At 37.0% G+C, this 25111-nt stretch overlaps 1 protein-coding gene across 11 annotated transcripts in view; it reads left to right on the top strand.

The window, feature by feature from the left end:
- The first annotated feature begins 515 nt into the window (after positions 1-515).
- LOC131684159 (uncharacterized) overlaps positions 516-25111 on the top strand; it is a 104180-nt gene continuing 79584 nt past the window's right edge. For 2 of the 11 annotated variants that reach the window (XM_058966778.1, XM_058966788.1), the window contains exons 1-2: positions 533-694; positions 1676-1951. The gene's annotated coding sequence lies outside the window, so the exon portion shown is untranslated. The other 9 variants (XM_058966779.1, XM_058966782.1, XM_058966780.1 and 6 more) reach the window with 9 other exon arrangements.

The raw sequence follows: 25111 nt of genomic DNA, 5'->3' as shown, positions 1-25111 counted from the left end.
CCTACTTATGACTTTCCCTCCGATGCAGTCTTCCTGGTTGTAAAGAACTTATGGAAGTCCGTCAACAGAACCGTTTGTCAAAAATGGATCCAAAAATCTGCACTACTTATGCAACGATGATTAGTATTGCCGTCTTAAAAGTTAAGACACCGCAACTTCATAAAGATTTTTTGATGCTTGTAAAATGTAAATTGTGGTGACCGCAGATTCGTGAAGGCTTTATTGTAAGCAGATATACATTGATCGTACTTTTTATGTTCAGATCGTCCTCAAATACAAAATTACGCCATCTGGTGAATTCTCAAAAAACACAACTGGTACACGCATTTTTCACGTTCAGCTCTCGTTGCGCGTCATTACGCGACGCTCCCCAGCGAGATACATCGCTTGTATATTTACCGCAATGGCTCTCCCTTGTAATGACGACCGACCGACCGACCGACCTACGGCGATGCAACACACCAACCATCAAAGCACTAGCACGCGCTGGGGCTGAAGATTTGGTCCAAATCGCGCGAGCGGAGTGCATACGACCAGTCTGCTATCAAACCCCGACCGACGAAGAACCATTTCACCAGTAGCCGAGAGAGAGCTCCACGCAGCACACAAAGAATCGATACCCGCACAGCAGTGTAGTATAATAGTAATTCAGCATACATTCATACACAGCAGAGTAGTAAATCATACAACAAAGGTTGGCTGTGCTTAGTAGCCGTTAGTTCGAACCAGCCAAGCGAAAGAAACAAAAGAAAGTCAGATCTCAGCTGAATAAAGTCTGAAATAGTGCTTCCTGAAGGGAAATCTTGCTATTTTTTTTTCTTCTCTAGTATGTGGTGTTAGATTTTTTGCCTGCAGCAATTATTAAAAAAAGGAGCATCTGTAGTGAGTGAGAAGCAGCAACGGGTCCTTCGATTAGTTTTATGCTAATTGCTATCCTCGACATTGTGCTTCGCATTCTTGTAACACAGCCGCCATCCATCCAACCAACCAACCAACCTACCAACCACCAGCTCAGTAGTGTATAGTGCATTGAAACGGGGGCCTACGGCCTATCCTTGTCCGTGGCGAAGGAAAATTGAATTCTGTTTGGTGCCAGAGTGTGTATGTGTGTGTACACATATGCAAAAAGCTCGTGCGTGTGGTTGTGTTGGCATAGATCGTCTTCCACTGACAGTTCGCGAGCGTGACACTACTTCACTAGTGTGTGATTGGTTTGGCTTTTATCTGTGTGAGTCGTTCTATTTCTTTTGCGTTCAAGAACTAGTTTGATTATTAGCTAATAAATTATACGTGTTGTCAAGTGCAATTAAAGTGCAAGTGTCATCCAACGGTGTGTTAATCCAGCAACAGACCAGGGGGGGGGGGGGGGAGTGTACGATAGAGCTCCGTGTGATTTCCCTTTCGCTCACCGTTGTTTGTGTGTGACTGTTGTAACTGCGCCTGGTGTGTAGTCTCTCCTGCTTTCGCTCCCTCTCGTTTGTACCGAGTGGGTGGCGAAAGAGCGTGCGGTGTAACATTCAAGAGAGCGGTACATACGCAAGCCAGTGAAACGTGACACGCGTCAGCACACGGAAAGGTTAGTCGCACGCGGTCGGTCCACCACCGCCTGGTTTGGGTTTTGTGTGGCACAGAGTGAGCCATCAGTGCGTGAATTGTTGTTGTTGTTGTTCTGCAGCTTGGCTCCGGATAATATTGACCGTCTAGGAATAACGAAAACAATTACTTTTTTTTCCATTTCTGTGTGTATTGACTAGCTGTTAGGTATTAACGCATTTTTTTGGAAGTTAACGTAATCCAATTGAGGTTGGTATTTACGGCTTCCGTGTCGAACGAAATTAACTAGAGCAGCTCGGGATTAGACCGGAACGTGATCTCAACCATTGTCCCGCGGGGAGTCAGGATGTGCGGATTCGGAGTTTTCTAGCATTGCTTAACCTGTGATACAGCTAATGTAAGTACAGAAACTTATTTTCATTGATACTTTTAACTGTTGGGGAATCAAGAGTAGGAATAAAATGAATACGGTACCTTTTCCGTCAAATTTGACGAAAAAGTCAATCTAGTATTCAAGACACATTATTGTGATTTTCCTGTGTTATTTTTATTTTTATTGCCTTATAAAAGTGTTTCAAACATATACAAAAGAGTGTTGAGGTTCAGTGATGTGGTGTCATTTAAAATCATATTGGACTATCGTTTTTACAGCTAATAATATTCTTTATAAGATATTTTAGCTGCACACTACTACACTGCCGCTCTACGCATAATTGTCCCATGTGTATAGGAAATCCCATAGCAAATGGGACAGTTATGCGTTTAGCGGCAGTATATGACCGATAAGACTTCGGAAATTCATCTCATTTAATTAATTATTTGAGCAACAATGCTTGACATTCAAATAGAATATTTTTTCGCAAAATAGGTCGCTGCATTGACTACATGTTGATTGTTTCCCACTCTTATCAATTACAAGCAAAAAGTAGACCAAAACTACTTTTTCTCCAAAAAAAAAAATCCGGGTCTCTCGACCACTCCCGGATCAGTATTTTCGATTGTTCTCTGACCCGGCGGCGTCTTCGCTAATTGAAAATTTAATATTTTTCTACCGTATTGTTTTCAATTCCGCATTGTTTGTTTGTCAATTTTTTTATAATCAATTCGATTGCCTGTAGCAATTTTATCCATCGGTTCTTCTGAGTTGTAAAAATAGCCTCCAAATCAAGTGTTCAACCCGATTGGCTTGAGTTCTTTTTTTTGCTTCCATATCAATCAACCGTCAGTTTTTGTTATTGTAGCTTTGCTGTCAAAACAGCGTGGAACCACCGATATCCGTATATGGCCGGTGCACGGCGTCGCTGTTGTGACACAACAATCTACATACATACATATATTGGACTCAGAGGTGGCATGCAATAAATGTTGATCAAAATGAAGCGGTTTAGTGAATCAAAACAAAATTGAAACGAAAATGAGCTGGTCGTATGCACAAATGATTGAGAATAATTCACCTTGCAGTGTGATTTGGAAGGGTAGCTAATATTTATGGCATAAAACATGAACAGCATTGGATTTTGTGCGTCAAACTCAGTAACTGGCACCATGGTTTTAAAAATAAACATGAAATTTCCCGTTAATACTCAGTTCCCAAATCAAGGATGATCTGTGTATGACTGTCTCGATATACTTGCTCCAAAAAATACAGAACTGTAACGTGACAGATTCTGGTTGTAACGTGACAGATCATTGAGAATACTCCATAAAATCGAAAAAAAAAGTTTTTCTTCGGGAAAACTATATTTTTCTCTATTTTCCAAGCATCAACTTAAAACTGTGTTCATGCAAATTTGGGGACCAACGGAAAAGACTTTTTCAATTTAGTCGGGCAACCTCCAAACTCACTGCGACATATGTGTAACGTGACAGACGTATCAAAATGACAATAAAGCGAAAACCGTCCATGATAGAAAATAACTTTCTGTAGAAAAAATGTGCGGCTAACCCTAGTAACAATTGAGGTTTTATGTAAGTTTTATAGCCACTCAGTCAGTGACCTTAATAATGTGCAGTTGTGATAGAATCTGATTTTATCGTTTTTGCAGACTTATCTTATGAAAGATACGTAAATTTGTAACGTGACAGATAGAAGCCTTGGTCATATGATCCCCTAGTTTTAAGTAATTCAAAATGTAAAACAAAACAAAATTGGCACCTTTAAGCTAACGCAAACGTGCCCTGTCAAATAAACGAATTGAATAAAAAAATTCGAAGGCGTCTCAGATACAGACGATGGCAACATTGCCAAAAAAGGCTGCCGATTAGACCGTGAAGTTCTAGACCATTTACATAATCTCTTTCTATGAGGAAAGTACAACATTTCCATATCTCACGTACCGTAAACCGGGGTGACATTGATCACTTTTCGAAGTAATCATTGCATATTTTTAGACGCAACACATTTTTTTCAAGTTTAATTTTTTTAAACCATGTACTGATGTAAGGAGAACAAGATTGGATGGTTTTACCTAAAATTGTCAGCTTACAGCTATTTTTCCAAAAATGATTTCAAGTTGATGTCCGTTTTCGTATTCCGGGGTGACTTTGATAACCTGCATGTTTACCCACATTAAGTTATTGATGTCAATGTTTTTCATTCAAATGTTTGTTTAAACTAATTCTGGAAAGATACTCATTGTTAAATAGATGTTAATTGGTATTATACAAAGTATTCAATTTACTGTAAAATTCGAGTAACCAAAATTCGTATAATTTGTGTCCAACTAGAATAAAAGATTCTGAAAACCTTTAAAACGGCTAAAATTGTTTTATTTCAGTGCTTTATCAATGTACCAAATGTTTCATCCATTTTAACACGTTGGAATATTGAACAATAAAAAAAGTTGCGAGTTTTAGCTTAAAAAAAATTTGAAATAATTGCCAACTAGTTTCACAAAAAATTGTATTTAAAATAAACAAACTCTTAAAAGTAAATTTGGTACATCCCACTCTAAAGAAAAATAAAATCTCGCTTGTAATTTATTACTCTTGCTCAAATCTGAGATTTATTTGTTTTATAAAAAATAGACACTTTATGAAGCGTCGTAAAAATAAGGTAAAGTCAAATTTCGGTTTTTTGTAGTTTTTGTACCCAAAAACCGAACAAAATACTCAAAAAGTATAACGAACCAGTATTTCATAAGTTTAGAGTAAAAATCATTTCAAACTAAAATAATTCGGTAGACTATTCTGGTTTAATAAGCGATCTACGAAAAAAGTTTCGAGTGATCAAAGTCACCCCGGTTTACGGTACTCGTATAATAGGTGTGTCGCATGATGAATACACCCAAAACGTACCCGGTAAGATTCGCTTATGCAATAAATAAAAGCGAAAATTGCAAGCGTTCTGGTAATGTACAAAAATTTCAAGAAGCTTCCTTGCATGTAATGCAAGAAACAGAAAAAAACGAATTTTGCCTATGTATTAGCGATATATTATGTATTGGTGACCACTACGCGTTAGACAAAAAACTGCTGGCGTTGAAAATCGAGCCCCGCACGGGTGGATCCCTAACCAATACTTTATCCATCTAACCATGCTATCAGATAGCTATAATTAGATAAAAGTCATATATAAACATTTGGACGATTTTACGATTAATTAAAAAAGTAACACGGGCAGCACTCAGATTTGAACTCATGCTCTTGCCCATCATAGCACAGACTATTAGCACTGTTCTGTTCTTACACATAAGAACAGAGCTGTGCCACCGTGCGTTGCTATACAATAGGGAATTGCAAATTTTTTTTCGAATTCTCAAAGCCCCCCTCCTCTCATATTGTGACAAATGTCAAAGTAAGTTCAGATACCAAATTTCACATCATTTGGACAATTTTAGACCCCCGTCCACTTCACTTGAATTTTTTTGAAAATGGTACTATGGGAAAATATGAAGGAAAAATACATTAAATGCTATAACTTTTGAAGTAGCAATCAAAAAATTACAATATATACCTCTTTTGAAAGAAAATAATCTTAGTATTTGAATGGAGATATTTTTGTTTCTAGAAAAATACGGGAAAGTGGGGTGCTGGGTCATTTTGGATCCAAAATCCCATATTTTTAATGATTTTTCTGCTCCGTGATGCAAAATCTCCGAAATCGAAAGGAATCCTTTTGACCTTAGTCCGAATACGAGAAGTTGGGGTTATAGGACTTTTTGTCATTCATATTAAATTTTGTCATTTTCTCATGCATATATCTTTATTATTCTTCAATCAATTTTCATAAAATGTAACTTGTTGAACGTGTAAAATTCTGAGGAATAAAACAGAAATAAAAACGTTAGAGGTAAAATTCAGAAACATAAAAATTTTTGATATTTACTCTACAAATCTCATTTTTTTATTACTTGTCCTAATCCCTCAACTTCCCTTATTTTTCCAGGAATGAAACTTTTCTTATGTGATCCCTAAGCATATTTTACACTAAAAGTTGTAAATTAAATAAGAATTTTTTTTGTTAAATGGAGTTAATATGTGCGATTTTGTGATAAAAATGTGAAATCGACACTATATGTCAGATAATTTGATGTTTCTGAATTTTACCGGTAACGAATCTATTTTGGTTATAATCCTAAGGATTTTGCACGTTCAACAAGGTATATTTTATGAAAATTGAGTGAAGAATAATTGAGATGTATTCACGAGAAAATGATGAAGTTTAATATGAATGACAAAAGGCCATTTAACCCCAACTTCTCGTATTCGGACCAAGGTCAGAAAGACTCCGATCGAGAAAAGGCTAATTAATATACAATGGGATTTCTAGGGCTTCTATCCTTTTTTGTGTTATTCTTTTCGTTTTCACGCTTCTTTACTTGACGGCGTCGTTTTAAGATTATTTAGTGTTTCAACATTATTGATGGACCTTAATCAGTTATCAGGAACCTGGAACGTTCAATTTGCTTTGGAAGTGTACTTTTTGGTCACATATTCCCGAAAAAAATTGTGCAGAATAAAATTTGCTGGTCCAGTAATTTAACACGCAATTGAATATAGCAAAGTGACACAAGGTCACAACGCCTACATCACAACTTATTACAGATTCGGAGAGTAGAATTCTCACGAAAGCCCTTTGAACAGAGAGCAAAAGATGGAGAATGCGATTCTTAAAAGAGACAAGTAGATATTTCAAAGTTTTCATTTGAATTAAAATAAATAGTGTGAAGTGTCTAGGCTATGTCGATAGCATAAAAGGCGTGCATCCAGTTGATTATAATACAGCCTCTTTCCAGTCATCCTTATAGCTTGCATATCATTTCGTTCGGAATTCTCGTTCAAGAAATATGGATAAATAAGCCCTGTACAATCCAATACTGTGAAAAAGAAATGGTTCAAACTGTCAGGATGGCAAAAATGCAGTCAGATCAACTATCTATCCAATGCACAAACTCTGATTGTAATCCTCGCTAATTTACTTGTACAATATGGAAAACTCGAACGAAACGTGTGCTGAATTATCCAATGCCTCACTACTAATTGCGACTTCCATTGAAACTTCAATTGAAGTGTATTAAGTTCAGAGCAGATATGGACGACGATAAGTTAGAAGACACCTTGTACTTGCATCCCCCATTGAGAGTGGGGACTTTGGGAGACTTCTTTTCCCGGATCTAATTCGTGGATATTTTTGGGCTTTGATCCGTTATTTTTCATGAAAGTTCATACCAATACAATGTATGTGCTTTTTCAATAATATTATCACAAAAAGTTGTTCTTAGTTTTCACATGACATATTTGAGCATATGTTTTATTCAAAATTCAATAGAGATACGAAGAGTTGAAATATCGCACGTGAAATGTCCCACCTCCCAGTTAAACCACATATTTTCCTGAGATAGCCATAAATTTCCTTTATTATAGTGTTTATACAAGCTTTGAATAGAACTGAATTAAATTTGAGTTGATGTAGCTTTCGATGGTCACCTGTCTACCCATAATGCAACGTTTCGAAATACCAATTTTACCTTGAAAATAGTTATAGTTTTCCCATAAGGCAAATATTTTGCAAATTTTCTCGGACTACAAATATTTTATTTGACATGTAGGATGTATTATTAAACTTGTTTCCGCGAGTCTCTTGTACACTACAATGCAAAGAAAATAATAGGGTAACAAACAAAAAAATAGTTTTGTTTTCTCAAACCTTCACAATTACATCGCACACATGAAATTGGCTTGAATATTAATAAAGATTAGCAGAGAATCTTATCACACAACTTAGAAATGGATAGAGAAATAGACAGATAGATGTGAGTCGTGACAGTTGCCACCAACATGAAGAAAGAGAGAGAGAGAGAGAGAGAGAGAGAGAGAGAGAGAGAGAGAAGAGAGGGAGAGAAAGAGAGAGTGAGATAGAGATGGGGAGGGCACGTGAGGAATGGCAAATGATGGTTCATGCCTTATTTTTACAGGTATATTATGCGATATATTGATTCCTTACATCCTTATTATGAATAATGTAAGTAGTAATTTTTGCGCCATAACCAATATAATCTAAATTTTGCAAAGAGCTAAATTTTTGCTAGAGTTTTGGATTCAAAAGTATAATTTCTTTCAGTGATGCCACGAGTATAATTGTATGAGAAGTCTTTTATCTCCCTACTAGGTGAATTACTTGATGATCTGTATAGTTATATACCAACCAATATTTACTTCACGATTGAACGCAACGCCTATTCCAAGGGATAAATGCATGAACTCTAGAAGAAAATTCACTATGAACGCATTATTTTGTTTTTGAAGTGAACTTACATATTGATTTTTCAGAAATAGTTCAATTATTATATAGGTAATTCACAAAATGTTTTCAAAATCGAATTTCTTGAATCACGTAGATGTGTTTTCATACCCCGATATTCAAAATCGGTTTAGTTTTGCGCCTAAAACACCGGTAACCCGAGCAAACGTAAAGTTCGTAATACCCCCATACTCATGGGGTTGTACATGGGTGTTTGAAATGGGTTCAACCCACGAAAACACCATCGTCATGGTCCGGTAGATGCCATGAAAAAACCATACGTTGGTATATTTATGGGTTATTGAGACCATTTAATGGTGTTTTAATGGTTGTAAAAGTGGGAACGGACCATGTTCATGGTCTTTTCAAGGGGTTGTGTGGTGTTTGAACCCATGAGTATTTGCTCGGGAAAGCAATACTCTATATGAAACGGTCTCCTTTTTAATTAGTGAAAATTGGTAAGCGAGGAATAGAAATACAAAATGTTTAATATCTTCGTCGCTTGTCAACAGATTTTGACAATCTATAGCTTGATAGAAAGGTATTTTTACAAGGTTTCTAGTTATGTGCAGTAGGGTGGGACAAAAAATAGATTCCAGCTCCGAGCAACTTTTTAGGTACCATTTGGGTCCTAGAACAACTGTGCAAATTCTTAGCTCGATCCTTGAAACTATATTTTTGCGCCCACTGTTTAAAGTTTACATGGGATTTTGTATGGGAAAGTTAACTTTTACAAAATAATTCCTCCAGGAGTCGCCCATTACTTCCTAAAAATAAATCGTTATGTGGCTTGTATAGGAAATTTAACAAAGAAAAAAAGTCTCGAAAACCACGAAACGATCTGATGCTTGTGGAAAAAGTTATTAAGCAAAAACCAATTGATGCTCTGACGATTGAAAAAATATTCATTTTTTCTAGCACCACTGCTGTTGGTTGTCCAATTATACGCAATTTTTGTTTTAATCTTCTCTTAACGTATCTAAATTGTTTATCTATACTATTTGGCCACTTCGCAAGGTTTTGAGTTATAAATTGAGGCTTCTTTTGTACATAATAAAAGAAAGTTAAAAATTTTGTATATAATAAAACCGTCAGAAGCAGTGATGCTATGAAAAGTGAAATTTTCATCAATCTTCAGGGCATCGATCGGTTTTTGCGTAATAACTTTTTCCACAAGCATCAGATCGTTTTGCAGTCTTCTGGACTTTGTTTCCTTGACAAATTTCTTAAAAAAATCAGACATCTGTTTATTTTTAGGAGATAACGGACGACTCTTGGAAGAATTAATTTGCAAAAGACAATTTTCCCATTCAAAATCCCATGTAAACTTTAAACCGTGTGCGCAAAAATATAGTTTCACCGATCGAGTTAAAAATTTGCAGAGTTGTTCTGGGAGCTAAATGGGACCCAAAAAGTTACTCGGAGCCAAATTTTATTTTTTTTCATATAACCATGTCCCACTCTAATGTGCAGGTTGTGGGACAACGTTGCTTTGTTTGAAAGTTATTTACTAAAAACGAGCAATGTTTTGACAAAACGACCCATATCTCAGAAAGTAAACAACATATCGAAAAACAAAAATAATAGTGTCAAATGGGCACGTTAGGCATTTCATTTGAAACTAGTTTCATTAAGATCGGTTCAGCCATTGCTGAGATAATTACATGACATTTTGTACATACATACATACACACATACACACACATACAGACATTGTCTCATTTTGTCGAGCTGAGTCGATTGGTATATGAGACTCGGCCCTCCGGGCCTCGGAAACAGTTTTCAAAGTTTGAGCGAATCCTATACATTTCTTTTGTAAGAAATGTAAAAGGGGATTTTGGGGCCAAAATGACCCAGTACCCAACTTTCCCGTATTTTCCTAGAAACAAAAAATGCTACTTCAAAAGTTATAGCATTTAATGTATTTTTCCTCCATATTTTCCCATAGTACCAATTTCAAAAAATTTCAAGCGAAGTGGGCGGGGGTCTAAAATTGTCCAAATGATATGAAATTTGGCATCTGAGCTTACTTTGACATTTGTCACAATATGAGAGGGGGGGACCTTCGAAAATTAAAAAAAAAAAAATTTCAATGCCCTACTATACAACCAGCATAGGCACGTGAATGTGGTGGCAATTCTTTGTCAGATGTGTTTAAGAGAAGCGTATTTAGGTATAGCAAAGTGATGCAGTAATTTTATATGCTTGCAAAAATTGCATGCATAGCTGCAACTGCAAAATTTCAAGCGATGCTAACATTATTTGCAAGTATTTGTCGCTGGCAATTATTGCAAGAGATTTTTGTTTTGGGTGTATGTTTGTAAAATGCGACAATTGTAGTACGCATAGCCAGTTTACACTGAATTCGCTACACGGTCTACATACAACAGTGAATCACTACTTTCCGGAAATGTAAGTGTATATAAGTTTCAAAGTCAACAAATTGTCAACCACTGTCTGGTTCGAACAGGTACCTACCTACTGAAGGAAGATACCACTTACCAACCAATGTCAAAAAGCCATTCTCTTATGTAAGTTGAGTATTGAATTATTTCTGTTACGATTTCAAAACTCTCCCTCGTAGACCAACGGAAAGATAAAACCAGTTTCCAGCTGGCTGACCGACACTTGACCGAGGGTGTGCGACAAAGGCTCGATCATATGGTCGTCATATGTCGGTATTGGTTTCTGCTTACTGCACTGGCGATGCGATGCGAGCGATGGCGAGAGCTGTTCGTTCAGGTTGTGTTCGTTGCTGCTGTCTTACTGTGCAGTGCATACAACAGCTTAGCGAATGGAGGAAACAAAACAAAAGCTATTTCAGTTCGAGAAGGCTTTAAACGTTTTAAATATTTATAATCAATGCAGTATAGATACGGCTTTTGCGGTTATTTTGGTTTCTTTTCACCTGTTCTTCACCACGCCTGTGATGGTATACGTTAGTTGGTTTTTTAGCCATAAGCTATGGTTAGTCTTCTCCGTTGCAGTTGGCGTTAAAAATACGAGTCAAACTTTTTTCAGTATATCTCCTTTCAACCACCTTAACCCTTATTGTTTGGCTGGGTTAACTGTCAAAGATGCCAACCCCTGTGGCTGAAACCTTGGTCATTTTCGTAGAAAATAAATTAACGATCATTCTAAAATTTGAGAGGTTGGAAATATAAGTATACTTTGCGATATTTAGTGAATAACAAAAATTATTAGTTTTGGAGCTATTGAACGGGATTACCAATTTAAAATCGCTATGTTATCACAGACATAATCATATTTTCAAACCGTTCACACGAAAACCTGGATTCACTGGTGCAAACTGTCTCCACTCACTTCATCGCGATCGTTTAGAACTGATAGTTTAGACCAAGTATAGTGAGAAAATTAATATGCATTTTCCATTTCCGTTTCTTTTGATTTGCCGGGTTTTTTTTATAAATATTCTGGAATATACTTCTAGTATGCATTCAATGAATATGTTCAATGCATTAAATTTACAGAAAAGAATGCTACCGATGGAGAAATCGTTGTATGTACGTGTTATGTATATTTGTCTGTGGTTAAAACCATCTACTCTCACTACACTGCTATAGCAAACATAGCAAAGATACTAAAATGAATATGGTTCCAATCATCTTTGTAGGCGTCTTAATATTCACGTACCTATCAAATAAACGAACTGATTAAACAAAAGGGCGTCTTAAGATTTGTATAAATCACAAATTTCTTGGGATCTATACTGCTGTGGATATCAGAAAAATGACACACGATTCATTAAAAATCCTCGCAGTTCAGTGCTAATCATGTTCGTACCTAGCCAGTAATCCCTTGCTGGAGCATGTCACAGTGAGCTAATATCAGCATTACGAAAGTAGGACAAGGTAACTCTGTGGGTCTGTGGTGAACTCGGCGCCAGTTTTGCTTGTGTCCTTGCTCTCACCGGCAGGGCTGGGTATAAATCGGCAGACAAGTGTGAAGAGGAAGTGGTTTTTTGTTTGCATAAACTTCAAAGCAACGAAACCATGCGACCGGATGACGACTGACGATGGCAGATTATCAAAGGGATTATCCGAATAGAGCGCGGCATGCAAGACATGTTTTACGCTATTTCGTTGGCGGTTGGGTACCCAGCAGATTTCACTCCTTGTATTATCATATTATTTCTGTTTATCTATTGTTCTTTTCTATTCACTTGTAATTTTATTTTTAGTTTTAGCTTCCATTCGTTTCTTTTATTTTTCTTGCATACAGAAATGACATAGAAGATAGAACTATTTTTAGAAGTGCTGCAATTTTGATGAAAACTGATATGGTGGTTCCTCATAGAAATAATGCAGATCTGTCGTTTGTAAGTTGTTCAAAATATTAGCATTTTTTTGCTAATTTTCAGTAGAAAAGTAATAATTTGGAAGCTACCATTCTTATTACTCTCCAACTTTTTTTTTACCCAATATTCGATTTACGTAACTCTTTTTACGATTAAATTTTAAATAACGAACTCTTTTTTACGACTCAGGTTCTTAAAAAAAGTTTCATTGCGTACAGTACAGGATGATCTTATTAAGCATATTCTTAGCTAACTATTGCTAATAAAAGTTGGGTATTTACCGAATTGGATTGACGAGTAAATGACAGGAATCAATGTCTGAAACCGTTTCGAAATTCAAGATGGCGACTTTCGATTGAGCAAAATTGTCTCTAACAGAGACAATTTTGCTCAACCAGAAGTCGCCGTAATATGAATTTTTTTTTCTCATCCAGAAGTCGTTATCATGGATTTCAAAATGGTGCAAAATATCCATTTTCTTCATCTAATTTTCAAAACCGATTCAAAAATACCTAAATTGTTAGGTTTATGGAGAATAGGCTAAACCGGAAGTCGCTGTCTTGGATTTCAAAATGGCGCCAAACTCTAAGTTGATTCTAAGTTAATTGGATTGAAGAAAACTCTATCAAGATTACCCAAGTACATCGGTTTTCTAACAAATGCGGAAAACACCAACTAACACCCGAAAACCACAAGATTAAAGCCAGATCAACAACACCTACCGACATTATCAAACGTATGAAAGGAGAATGGATCAAGAGTAACATTCGGCTCCTCTACAGAAAGTTAAAATATAAAAGGTTAGAGTGCTACACTGCCGCTAGAAGCATAACTGTCCCATGTGCTATGGGAATCCCTATACACATGGGACAATTATGCTTCTAGCGGCAGTACAGGACGTACGCAGAAAATTCTCAAGGGGGGTTTGATTTTTTACGTTAATTGTAAAAGATTGGTCGAAACTCTCAAATTTTGAAGATTTTTGCCGTGTTTTGGAGGGCCAAGTCTTGTGCACCAATCGACTTAGCTCAACAAAACAAAACAAAATTAGGAATCTTCAACAGACACCGCTGCCTGCGGGTTCGTGGTAGTGTCGGATTGTTTTGCAGTGGTTAAGCGTACCGGCTAAACCTAAACCTCTTGTATCTAGCAATCCTTATTCATCCGGTACTAATTCAGTAGAGATTGTACTTTTGTTCTTTTTATTTTGTGTTAATCGTTCATGTTTTTTCCCATTGCTGCTTTTCCTTGCTTGCTGTCCAACCTTCGCGGTATATCTAATCTGCTCAGAGCTGCTGTCACCTGTCACGATCCGACCACAATGATTTACATCTCTTTACAACCACCTTCTTAGGGTTTCTTACCCTTCTTGGCGCTACTCGTTCTTATGTATTTTCTGGCTGGTACTGAGAGTTTCTCGGCGGCGGTATTTCTCCCCATACCGTTGCCCATTTCGGCGAGCCATTTAGCTGTCAGCCACTCCGACGGAGGTATCATCGTCGGTGAAATTTCTCCAGACTACGATATCCTGATTTTTTCCGACTTCGTGTTTTTCCTGCTTAGCTCTCACTGGCCGTCTTTGCTATGTGACTAGACCACTCAAAGCAACAGATATTGAAACGTTTCGGAATTCAAGGACTCCTGAAAGTGCATAAATTAGGAAATGAGATGAGAGAGATTGGTTCACCCGTTGGAGAACCAACTGAGAAACTATCCAAAAGGTTAGTAGACGAATTCCAAACCATGCCAACAAAATTCCCGAGTAGAACAATAAAAAACACGCAGGATTTTTTAGATCAGCTTCAGTCATAAAACCACATTAGAGGCGACCAAATCATGATTTCCTTCGATATTACAGCATTATTTCCAAGCGTTCCAGTGAAAGAGTCCATCAATCTTCTGGAAGAATGATAAGTTAAGTAAAACAACGACAATCGGTGGAAGAACAATGTACGGTGTTATCTGAAACTGACGCTGTGTATGGAGGCGAACTGTCTCAAGCTTAGAGACAACTTCCACAAACAAACAAAAGGAGCGCCAATGGGGAACTTACTGTCGCCTTGTTTCTGTGAACTTTTCATGACAAACATTGAGAAACAAAGGGACGAAAAACCTGCTGCCAGAACGCTGGTGAACGTTGACGACACATTCAGCATCATCAAACGTGAGAAACTACCAGAACTATTAGGATCTATCAACAATATTTACAAGGATATTCGATTCACATGTGAACAGGAACAACGTTTTTAGACGTTTTTTACGTAAGAGAGACAAACATTTTGGAAAGCCAACAAATATCAGACCAGTTATACCTAGTACATAAAATCATTCTCATTAACATAAAATGGCAGCATTTCATCATATGATCCACAAAATGGAACTTTTTTCGCTTGGTGATCATGGAAAGGCGAAAGAGTTAGGATATATCTTCGCAACAGCGAGACTAAATGGCTACAACGAGAACTGCATCCAAAGAATCTTCGGCAAGAGGGCCAGAATCCAACGTAAAAAATCCCTTACCACGCTGAATCCCATCACGGTCCAGATGTAGTGCCATGAAACAAATTACTCGCCTTAAAACGGTCTTAAAGTTACTTCATTTTTAAATCAATAACGCAAAAGTGATTTAAATAAAATAGTTTTTCTATGAAACACTAAGAAATACTCTAACCTTTGATTTTAAATTTGTTGTAAAATTTACAACTTTGCTGAAGGTCGTTAGCTAGCATGATAAAAAGTCAATTTTTTGATCTTGGTAAAATTAGATCCACCCTGATTATTGTTGTAACAAAAAGAAGTTGCTGAAAAACCCTCTCGCAGGTTGATGGGATTGACGGTATTGTAAACATCATCAAGCCACAATATATTCAATAGAGTTATCTAAATATAAGGACCTTCGCTCTTTTTAGTTTTTATTTGCACCAAGTTCTACTACTAGAGGTTAATTAGTTCTCATGTTAATAATCCACCAAACATTATGACTACTGAGGATTTGATTTATATAAGAAGCCCGCTTCAAGATGTTGATTACAATACGCCTCGATAGTGGTGTGTCGAGGAGGCCGGGAGGGCTGATATGAGCCTTTTGTCTGTTCTATTCCTTTCCTCTATTCACCAGCTCATAACCAACAATCAACCAGTAACAAATAGATAATTGAGAAAGGATGTGCTATGTGTGGTGATTGGCTATTCAGTGTTTGTGTTACTAATGTATGTCTCATGTGATGATCATAACTTCAGCTGTATCTTGTACCTATCTAATCTATTACGTCTCTCATATATTGTCTTTTATTTCTTCTTTTCGAGTCCTATACTGCCATTCTACACCCGCCTTCAGCTGAATCAACAACGATGGTGATAGTGAACGTCTTAACACTCACACATTCTCAAACGCGGTCTCAGCGGGAACCTACAAAAATGCCATCGTGCACGCGATTACGAATCGGTGACGTCCGAAAGTCTGTCCTTGATCCTAGAAGCCTAGGTCCATGCCTTCAGCTGGACTAATTAAAAAAATACGCCCATACCTATTAGACAACACGTCTCATGGCGACATGACCGGGAACCCTATCGATATAAACGATCCCACTCTCTGCCAGAATTCAAACCGCGCACTGAAAATTTAATATCAGACTCACGGTTCGCGCAACCATTCAAGAACACACGTTACAAAATCACGTCAGCGCACAAACGTTAGAGCCCCTCGCGATTTTCCAAGCAGCCTACGAACTCGCAAACATGATTACACCCCGGTGATAAGGTTAAAATCTCAGCACTCATAAACTTCCCAACACGATCTCAAGTGTCAACCTACAAATTTCCGCGCTCGCGCCATCATGAATCGGGATCGTCCGGAAGTATCTATCCTCGGTACAAACAATCTAGGTCCTTGTTAATTATTAAACAAACAATAAAATTGAAAAATAACTACCATATCCACTAGACAAAACGTTCCATGGCGACATGACCGGAAACTCTAGTGATATGGGGTAACTCTCTCTCTCTGTCAGAATGTGATCCGTACACCGAAAACTAAAGATCAGAATGACGGTCCGCGAATATATAAATCGCCGCAGGGTTTCAAAATCGAATTTATACACGCGAAGTCACATACGCGCGAGCACACGGGACAAACACGTCAACATACGAACGCTTAAGCCCTTCGCGATCATCTACGCACACCTATGCCCGCGATCGCGTAAACTTGATAACACTGCGGCAATTGTGTGAACGTTTTAGTACTTACGAAGTTACAAACGCGATCTCAAACGCCAACCTGCAAATGCGCGATCATGAATCGATCACGTCCGGAAATCTTTAACCTTTATTCTAGCAATTTAGGTCCATACATTCAGTTGGACCAATCAAAAAAAAAAAATAAAGCTCATATCCACTAGACCACGCATTCTACGACGACATGATTGGGATCTCTAATGATATGGAAGAGCCCACTTCCTTCTGGAATCTGAACCGTACACAAAAAATTAAGTATCAGATTCACGGTCCGCGCGCGATCATTCTAGAACACACGCGAATATGCGAAAGGCACACGGTTATGAAATAGAATTTATGCACGCGAAGTTACACGTTAGCACACGCGACATACAAACGCACACGCGATCGAGCACATTAACGTACAAATATTCGAGCCCTTCGCGATGATACACGCGATTCCGAGTCCCTACGCCCGCACATGCCTGAACCGTACAAAGAATATCACATTCAGAATCACGGCCCGCTACAATTGGCCTATTGCAGTGTTTTATTGGGCGACATTGCCTGTCTCGTCTGCAAATTGTAGTATGTGATTCTGACGGGGAGCCCTTCCGAGAACCTAGCTCTACAGCTCCAGTAGGACAACTCTCGAAAAAAAAAACAAAAAGAAGTTGCTGAAAAACTACAAAAACTTTTCCAAAGACTTAATAGGGCTAGGATATTTAGTTTTAATACAATTCGCGCTCTGGACCACTGTGCACTGTAACAAAATATATTTCGGACAAACTAAAAGGAATTTAGAAATCAGAATCAAAGAACAGAACTCGTTTGCAACGAAAATCATCAACTTATCACCTTAGATATCCGCATTCTACGACGAATCTCTATCCCCAAGAAACTGGATGTAGCTGACAGTATAGGTGTAAATAAACAAGGCCCATCTACTCTGTTCAATAGGGACCATGGCAACGGATATTCGTGGTTATTCGAATTTTATATCCTAACCTCAACAAGCAACAGAAAATAGCGAGACACCTCCTACCTACTAGCTTTTTTAATTTCTTTTTTACCTTTAAACATACTAGCTCTGAATAATACACCTAATTTTTTACCTATTTCATATAAAACAACTGCGACTTATTAGTCATGGGTGCGTTTCGACCTCGTCTCTTCAGAAACCGACACTAACTATAGCATAGTACAACTGCAACTGTTATAGTATCCTTCAAAACTGAACTGCACAAACACTGAAGTAGTGATGGGCAGTTTGAAAAATAAAATCGATTTTGCTACATCGATCTTTTCAATGCGAAAACATCCATGTTGTCAAACATCGAGCAGGGAAAAAACGATGCAAAAAATCGATTTTTCGAGATAAAAAGATCGATTGGGGAAAAAATTGCGTTTTTTTTTTTTTAAATGGGAATTTTGAAAGAAAAATCGATTTCACCAAATCGATTTTATTGAATCAATAAAATCGATGTTGTCAAACATCGAACCGAAATGATCGGATACAATAAATCGATTTTTCAAGCCGGAAAAATCGATTTTGAAAAAATCGCACCGGCATCGCCCATTCCTACACTGAAGAAGTCGGTAAGACGTTGACTAAATACGTATATGTTCAATACCACCTGGTGGAATTAAAAGGATTTTTTTCTTCTTTTTATTTTTCTATGATTTACTCGTCAAGCCTATTCTAGAACTGTCCACTCTTTCAATGGCTTACAATAGCGCCAAACATCCATTTTCATCATCTTATTGTCAAGCTTGCTCAAAAAATACCCATATTGTTAAGGTTAGGGTTAGGGAATATGGCTCAACCGGAAGTAGCCATCTTGGATTTCAAAAATGTTCCAAATATCCATTTATTATATCTGCTTGCAAGCCCGCTCTAAACATATCCACATTGTTTAGTTATTCTTCTATTCTTTTATTCTTCTATTCTTCTATTCTTCTATTCTTCTATTCTTCTATTCTTCTATTCTTCTATTCTTCTATTCTTCTATTCTTCTATTCTTCTATTCTTCTATTCTTCTATTCTTCTATTCTTCTATTCTTCTATGCTTCTATGCTTCTATGCTTCTATGCTTCTATGCTTCTATGCTTCTATGCTTCTATGCTTCTATGCTTCTATGCTTCTAGGCTTCTATGCTTCTATGCTTCTATGCTTCTATGCTTCTATGCTTCTATGCTTCTATGCTTCTATGCTTCTATGCTTCTATGCTTCTATGCTTGTATGCTTGTATGCTTCTATTCTTCCATTCTTCTATTCTCCTATTCTTCTATATTTATTTTTACCATTTTTTTTGTTAACCATTTTTGTTAACGACCTATTGAGTCAATTTGTCAACAGTTTTTTCGGCATTTAATTAGCAAGGGACTGGAAGGTGAAGTATATTTTTCAATATTTAGAGCCATAGTACTCAAGGGAGAGCAAGGTGTTGAAAGGAGAAAGTTTAGAAAAGCGTGGAAGGATCATATATGCAAGCTTAGAGCTCACCGGCGACTTAACCTTTTGTCTGCTACCGTAGGGGTCAGGGTCTTTTGGGGGACTCATTCGGTTCCGACAGCATGAAGTAACAAGTTACTTTACGCTTGTTCGGACATGCCGTAGACTCAGGTGATTCGCATTTCTAATGCCAAAAGACCCTGACCCCTACGGTAGCAGACAAAAGGTTAAGTCGCCGGTGAGCTCTAAGCTTGCATATATGATCCTTCCACGCTTTTCTAAACTTTCTCCTTTCAACACCTTGCTCTCCCTTGAGTACTATGGCTCTAAATATTGAAAAATATACTTCACCTTCCAGTCCCTTGCTAATTAAATGCCGAAAAAACTGTTGACTTCTATATTTCTATTCTTCTTTTCTTGTATTCTTCTTTTATTCTATTTTTATCCTTTGTTATTCTTCTAGTGTATATTCATTTTTTTAACTATTTCTTTTTTTATTCTTTCATTAAATATTTCTTTTATTCTTTTATTTTTTCTTTGCAGTTATGATATCTTTTAATAAGCAAATGCCAGGTTCGTAGCGTGCCATGAAACACCCGTGTCGATCGTTAGGTTAATTGTTGTGTCTTGTCTGGAATGTTTTAATATAGGGTGATGAGCCTATTTGCGCCATGTTTCTATTATCACCCTACCCATTTGAAGCCGTTGGTTAGAGCAGTGTCTGCCATCTTTGTTCAACGTATTGAGTCAAATGGTAGCGCAACAATAGGGGCATTCGATTCGAGTTTTCATTGTGCTCAAACACGAGAATTGTACTGTTTTCAACGCATTTTTGTTGTTATATTGGTTCTTAACCACCAAGCAAAGCGGTTAATGTCAATTTTTACGCATTCCGTTGATTGTAAGGCAAGAAATTACCGATTTATTGAGACACCTTGCTTAGTATGGTGAAAATAGGCTCATCACCCTAGATCCATTTTTGCTCGTCACTATCTGGGAATTCGTGATGCGAGAATGTTTCGGCAGTTTTTTGTCACTTTTGTCAAAAACGTAGCAAACTGAATCAACTTTTTCATCCATTTGCGTTCTTTTCAAGCATCCATTCGCCATACACCGCACCGGGCTAGCTTCCATCCACAGCACAACAATGCCGACTTCCTATTGAAACATGATTGATGCGGGAGTTCAATCCCCTCGAGGAGCAAAAAAAGAAAATGACTATTAAAATGATCTTTTTCGGCAAAATGTAACGAAAACAACGCCACAACAACCGGGGCAGGAGAAACTGATTCCTCATCGTGTGCTGTCGTGTTATTCCATCATCCGGCACGAACGGTCAGTCAGTGCTAAGGGACATGGTTGGACAAAAACGGAACGACTTCTGCTAAGCAGCTCGTTTGTCAGTGGTTGCGCCAAATCGAATCGAAAAGCTAGTTGATGGAAGTGGAAATTTTTTTCTCGGGTAAATTTAGCTTCAAAAGGCGATAAGCCGAATGCGGTACGGCCAACTACGGTCGCAAATAGGAATGTGCGAATATTTTTTTGGGAAAACTTTCTCGCACCAACCATTTTTTGTCGGGATTGAAATGATGGAAAGTCCCAGTGCGAAATGTTCCAGCTAGTAGTCAAATTTGCACGGGTGAATGTTATTCTTCCAGGAAACTACGGTTGGTTGTGAGACTGAGAACATCAATCACGTGGTTCGTCAAGCTGTGCAATAACCGGGTTAAAACACAGTTGCTCGCTGTGTCGATTTCCCTTTTTGATACTAAGCGGCTTGTAACGACCCTGGAAGTAAATAAGTACATCGGCATGAATGTCAAAGCCAGGCCAAGGGAGTGTTGAGCCCATTTCGGTTGTATTCATACTGTCACCTTACCAAGTAGAACCTGGCAGTTTAAGTCGCGTTTGTTATCTTAGTTTAGTGAATTGATTCGAATGGAAGGGTGAACTTTAGAATACTTGATTCGAAATTGATGCACAGTAGTGAATCTTGATGGTTTTCACATTTTTCTAGAAAAACAGAAATTTGAACGAAACTGCAAAATCTAGAGAAACCATAAACGTAGGCACAATATTGCCGATTGTATATTTGCTAGAGAGAACAAATTTATCCGATTACATGGAACCAAATATTTGTTCTGTTTAACTATCCAGAAACAGCTCACTGCATCCCGAACGATAATTTAAAAGCACCCACTGCCTCCGGCAGTCATGTTCTATGAATTCAGTTATGTATATACAAATTCTAAATAAGCTAGATGCTGCTATTCTGTAAAAAAAAAAATGAAACTTACACGTGCAAAAGCTAATCGATAGTTGGTTGGTGGGCTACGTTGTTGATGCAAAGCAGAAAGCACACTACAAGCCTCCAGCTCCGCGTCAATCCTTGCCCGCTCTCAACAGCAGAGTGAGCAAGGTTAAGGCCGTTCCGCTTTATTGTTGCAGGCAAAATCCCTACGGTAACTGTTTATGCATAAACGAAATGCATGTATAGTTTTGGGTAATGCAGAAACTCTTGTGTAATCGATCAACAAATATGGCGGGGAACTAGAGTCAGACTGAAAGAGACAGACAGAGAGTCTGAGTCGGGATGGGTAGATGGGTAGGTTCACGGCAGGTGAATGGGAAGCTTAACCTCAACCCCTACCTTTGGCTGCAGGAATGCATGTGTCACTCTGCATTTGCATATTGAACCGTACCAGCAATGCTAACTCTCTGAAATACAGCAACAACCGACCATGAGGCAACGCGCTTTTTACGGGTACAAACTCCAAACGACCCATAGTTTCCTCTTCGCCTCAGTTCGACCGTAGGTGAAGACGGTTCCGGTGAGTTAGAGTTTTTTAGAAATTTATGGACGGGATTTTGATGTGTATTAGTTTAATTTGATGTGAGAATAGTAGGTGAAGTTAATCCTTGCGGGAAAAGACGGGTTTCAGGACTGATACCTACTCGCTTCATTAAACGATGGTAATTGTAACTGCCCTATATGTGTTACTGTAGAATTTCATCGTGATAAATTTTACCCTAATAAATTATAGAATTTCATAAATTATAATTTTATAAAGTAATGTTTTTTGTGTCCACAGTGTTATATCAGCAATATTCAGATCCCAAAAACATACAAAAGAAAAAAAATTCAGAACCCCCGAAAGTATACATAGCTCTTATTGAGTTTATGATGTGTTATCCTAGAGACCAAATTAGATCTAATTTAATTTGCTAATGAGGGCACAGTGCCGAAATTTAATAAGTCGGCATTTTGTGGTCCGATTTCGTTGCTTCAGTAACTGACAGACCGACTTGACCATCAGCTAGACATTAACTAAATTCAAGGAAATATAACACTACTTCTGTGTACGGCTAGGTCGGTCTGCCAGCTACTGATGAAACACAGTTGTAACACAAAATTCTTATTTATTTTAAATGTGTTTTTATCGCTTATGGATTCCTTTATTTATTTTTTGTTTGTTTATTTATTTATTTTTTATTTATTCAATATTTTTCATATACATTTATTTATTACTGCACATATTTTGAGTTTTTTGTAAGAAAAAATTCAAGCTTCCAAGCAAATAAAAATAGTTCTTTATACGAAGTAGATGATATAATCTATTTATTATTTTTAGAGGAACTGGTAGAAAAGGTCGCCGCAATGAAACTTAGAAAAACATTTGCACCGAACACTACGCGTCGCCTTAGACTGATCAACAAAATAAATACCGGTTGAGCGACAACTTGTCCAAAGGTACCCAGCAAAAATATGGGTCATTCAACGCGAAGTGATCAAAAAAGGTGCAAACTTGAAATCGACCTTCACGGATTTGAACCAAATTTGGAGGAATTGTTCATCTAGGGCCAATATCTAAAAACCGTTTTGACAAATTGCCAAAACCCTTGACTTTCTTTTGATCATATCTCCGGTTCTATTTACTCTAGAATCAAACCGCAAGTTGGCTTTTGAAGAAAATTGTTCAAGGAGTCTAGAAAAAATATTATATTTTGCCGGCAGTGATGCCAACTATGCGATTTTTTTCAGATAAATATTAAAAGCTAATTTTTCTCTCAATACATATATTTTAATTTTGAAAATTTTAATGCCATCACGTTCTTCAGACATTTTTACATAAAAAACACTTATCATCCCAATATAATATGAGCGCATCCTGAGATATACCGTTTTGAAGGGAAAAACTCCCACTTTCTCAGTGACGTCGTGTAAACTGTCGAATACGAATTACCAGTTACCATAGATTAATTTAATACATGTAATAAATTATACAAAACTGCTCTTGACGAATTTCGCGCTAAATCGTATTCACAGCTGGCAGCACCCTCTCAGATTTTAAAGAAACTTTCTGTACATAAAGACTTTGTCACAAAAAGCCACTTTGCATACATTGTTTTTCCAAAAATGATCTAGACTGTCTTTTGAAAAGGGTCAAACTTTTTATTACCATTTTTTTTTTCAAATGGCTATAGTCTAAAAATAACAAATCCTACAAAAAAAAATGTTGTAGGAGTAATTTTCACAAAATTAGTCAAATTTTTTAATAAAAATATTGAAAAAATTCTTCATTGACTACAACACTGAAAAAAATCGATTTTAAAAATTTTAAATCGATTTTTTAAAGGTTTGCGGTGATTACGATTGAAGACCAATAGATCATCTAAAATCCCAAAACTAAAAAAAATCCATTAGTATATGAGTATTTCTCGTACCTTAACGATTAGTTGAATAAACAATATTTTTTTCCTGCATTCGAAAACGTTTTTAGTAAAAAAAAACGCTGTTTAAGCTCTAAAAATTGTATTAAAAAATTCTTATCCAAGAACCAAAAATTTATGAATGAAAAAAGAATCGTTAAGGTATGAGAAAAATTAATTACGACCAATTTATTAGGTAGTTTTTCGGCAATCGTGATTACGGAAAAAACCATTTTTAGTAGAACGACATTTCGAGATAATCGAGTTTAAATTTTCAAATTACCGCTGCTCTTGGTAGACGAAGCGCGCTTAGAAGTGCTGTAACTTTCGATCTATTTCTCGGATCTCTATAAAAATTTGGGAAAACATTCCCGAGGAATTATACTTTCAGATAAAGTATTAAAAAAAATCGATTTTATGAAAAATGAAAAAGTACTTAACCCCTTAATAAAAATATGCTTTGTTACTAAATTAGACAACATCTTCTCACAAACCGAGTTTTATTGGATGCTGAGATGATTATTGTTTTCATTGGGTTAGTTTTCGATAAATCAGTTTGGACAAGGAAAAGTTTTTTTCAAATAACTTTTTTTCCTTAAAAGTTCCCAACTTGAATTTTTGACGGTAGGTACGGAACATAATTACCTATCTTGGAACAAATTTTCATCCAAATCAAAAATAGTTTTTTTTTTTTGTAAATAGACTTTAAATTTTTAAAATCGATTTTTTTCAGTGTAGTAGTCAACGAAGAATTTTTTTAATATTTTTATTAAAAAAATTTGACTAATTTTGTGAAAATCGCTCCTACAACATTTTTTTGTAGGACTTATCATTTTTAGACTATAGCCACTTTAAACAAATTGGTAAAAAAGTGTGGCCCTTTTCAAAAGACAGTCTAGATCATTTTTAGAAAAACAAAGCTATCGAGTTCGGGTTCGAAAAAATTGAAAAACGACCATCTCTAATCCACTATACAACACTGTCCATGGCGATATTATTGGGAACTCTAGTGATGTGGTGGAACACTCTCCTAACACCAGAACCGTACACCGAAAATTAAGCATCAGATTCAAGAACACACGGTTACATAAACTCAAAAACGCGGTCTCATGCGCGCACC

Source organism: Topomyia yanbarensis, chromosome 2, assembly GCF_030247195.1.
Source record: "Topomyia yanbarensis strain Yona2022 chromosome 2, ASM3024719v1, whole genome shotgun sequence".
Taxonomy (NCBI): Eukaryota; Metazoa; Arthropoda; class Insecta; order Diptera; family Culicidae; genus Topomyia; species Topomyia yanbarensis.
This window is presented reverse-complemented; position numbering and strand designations above follow the sequence as displayed.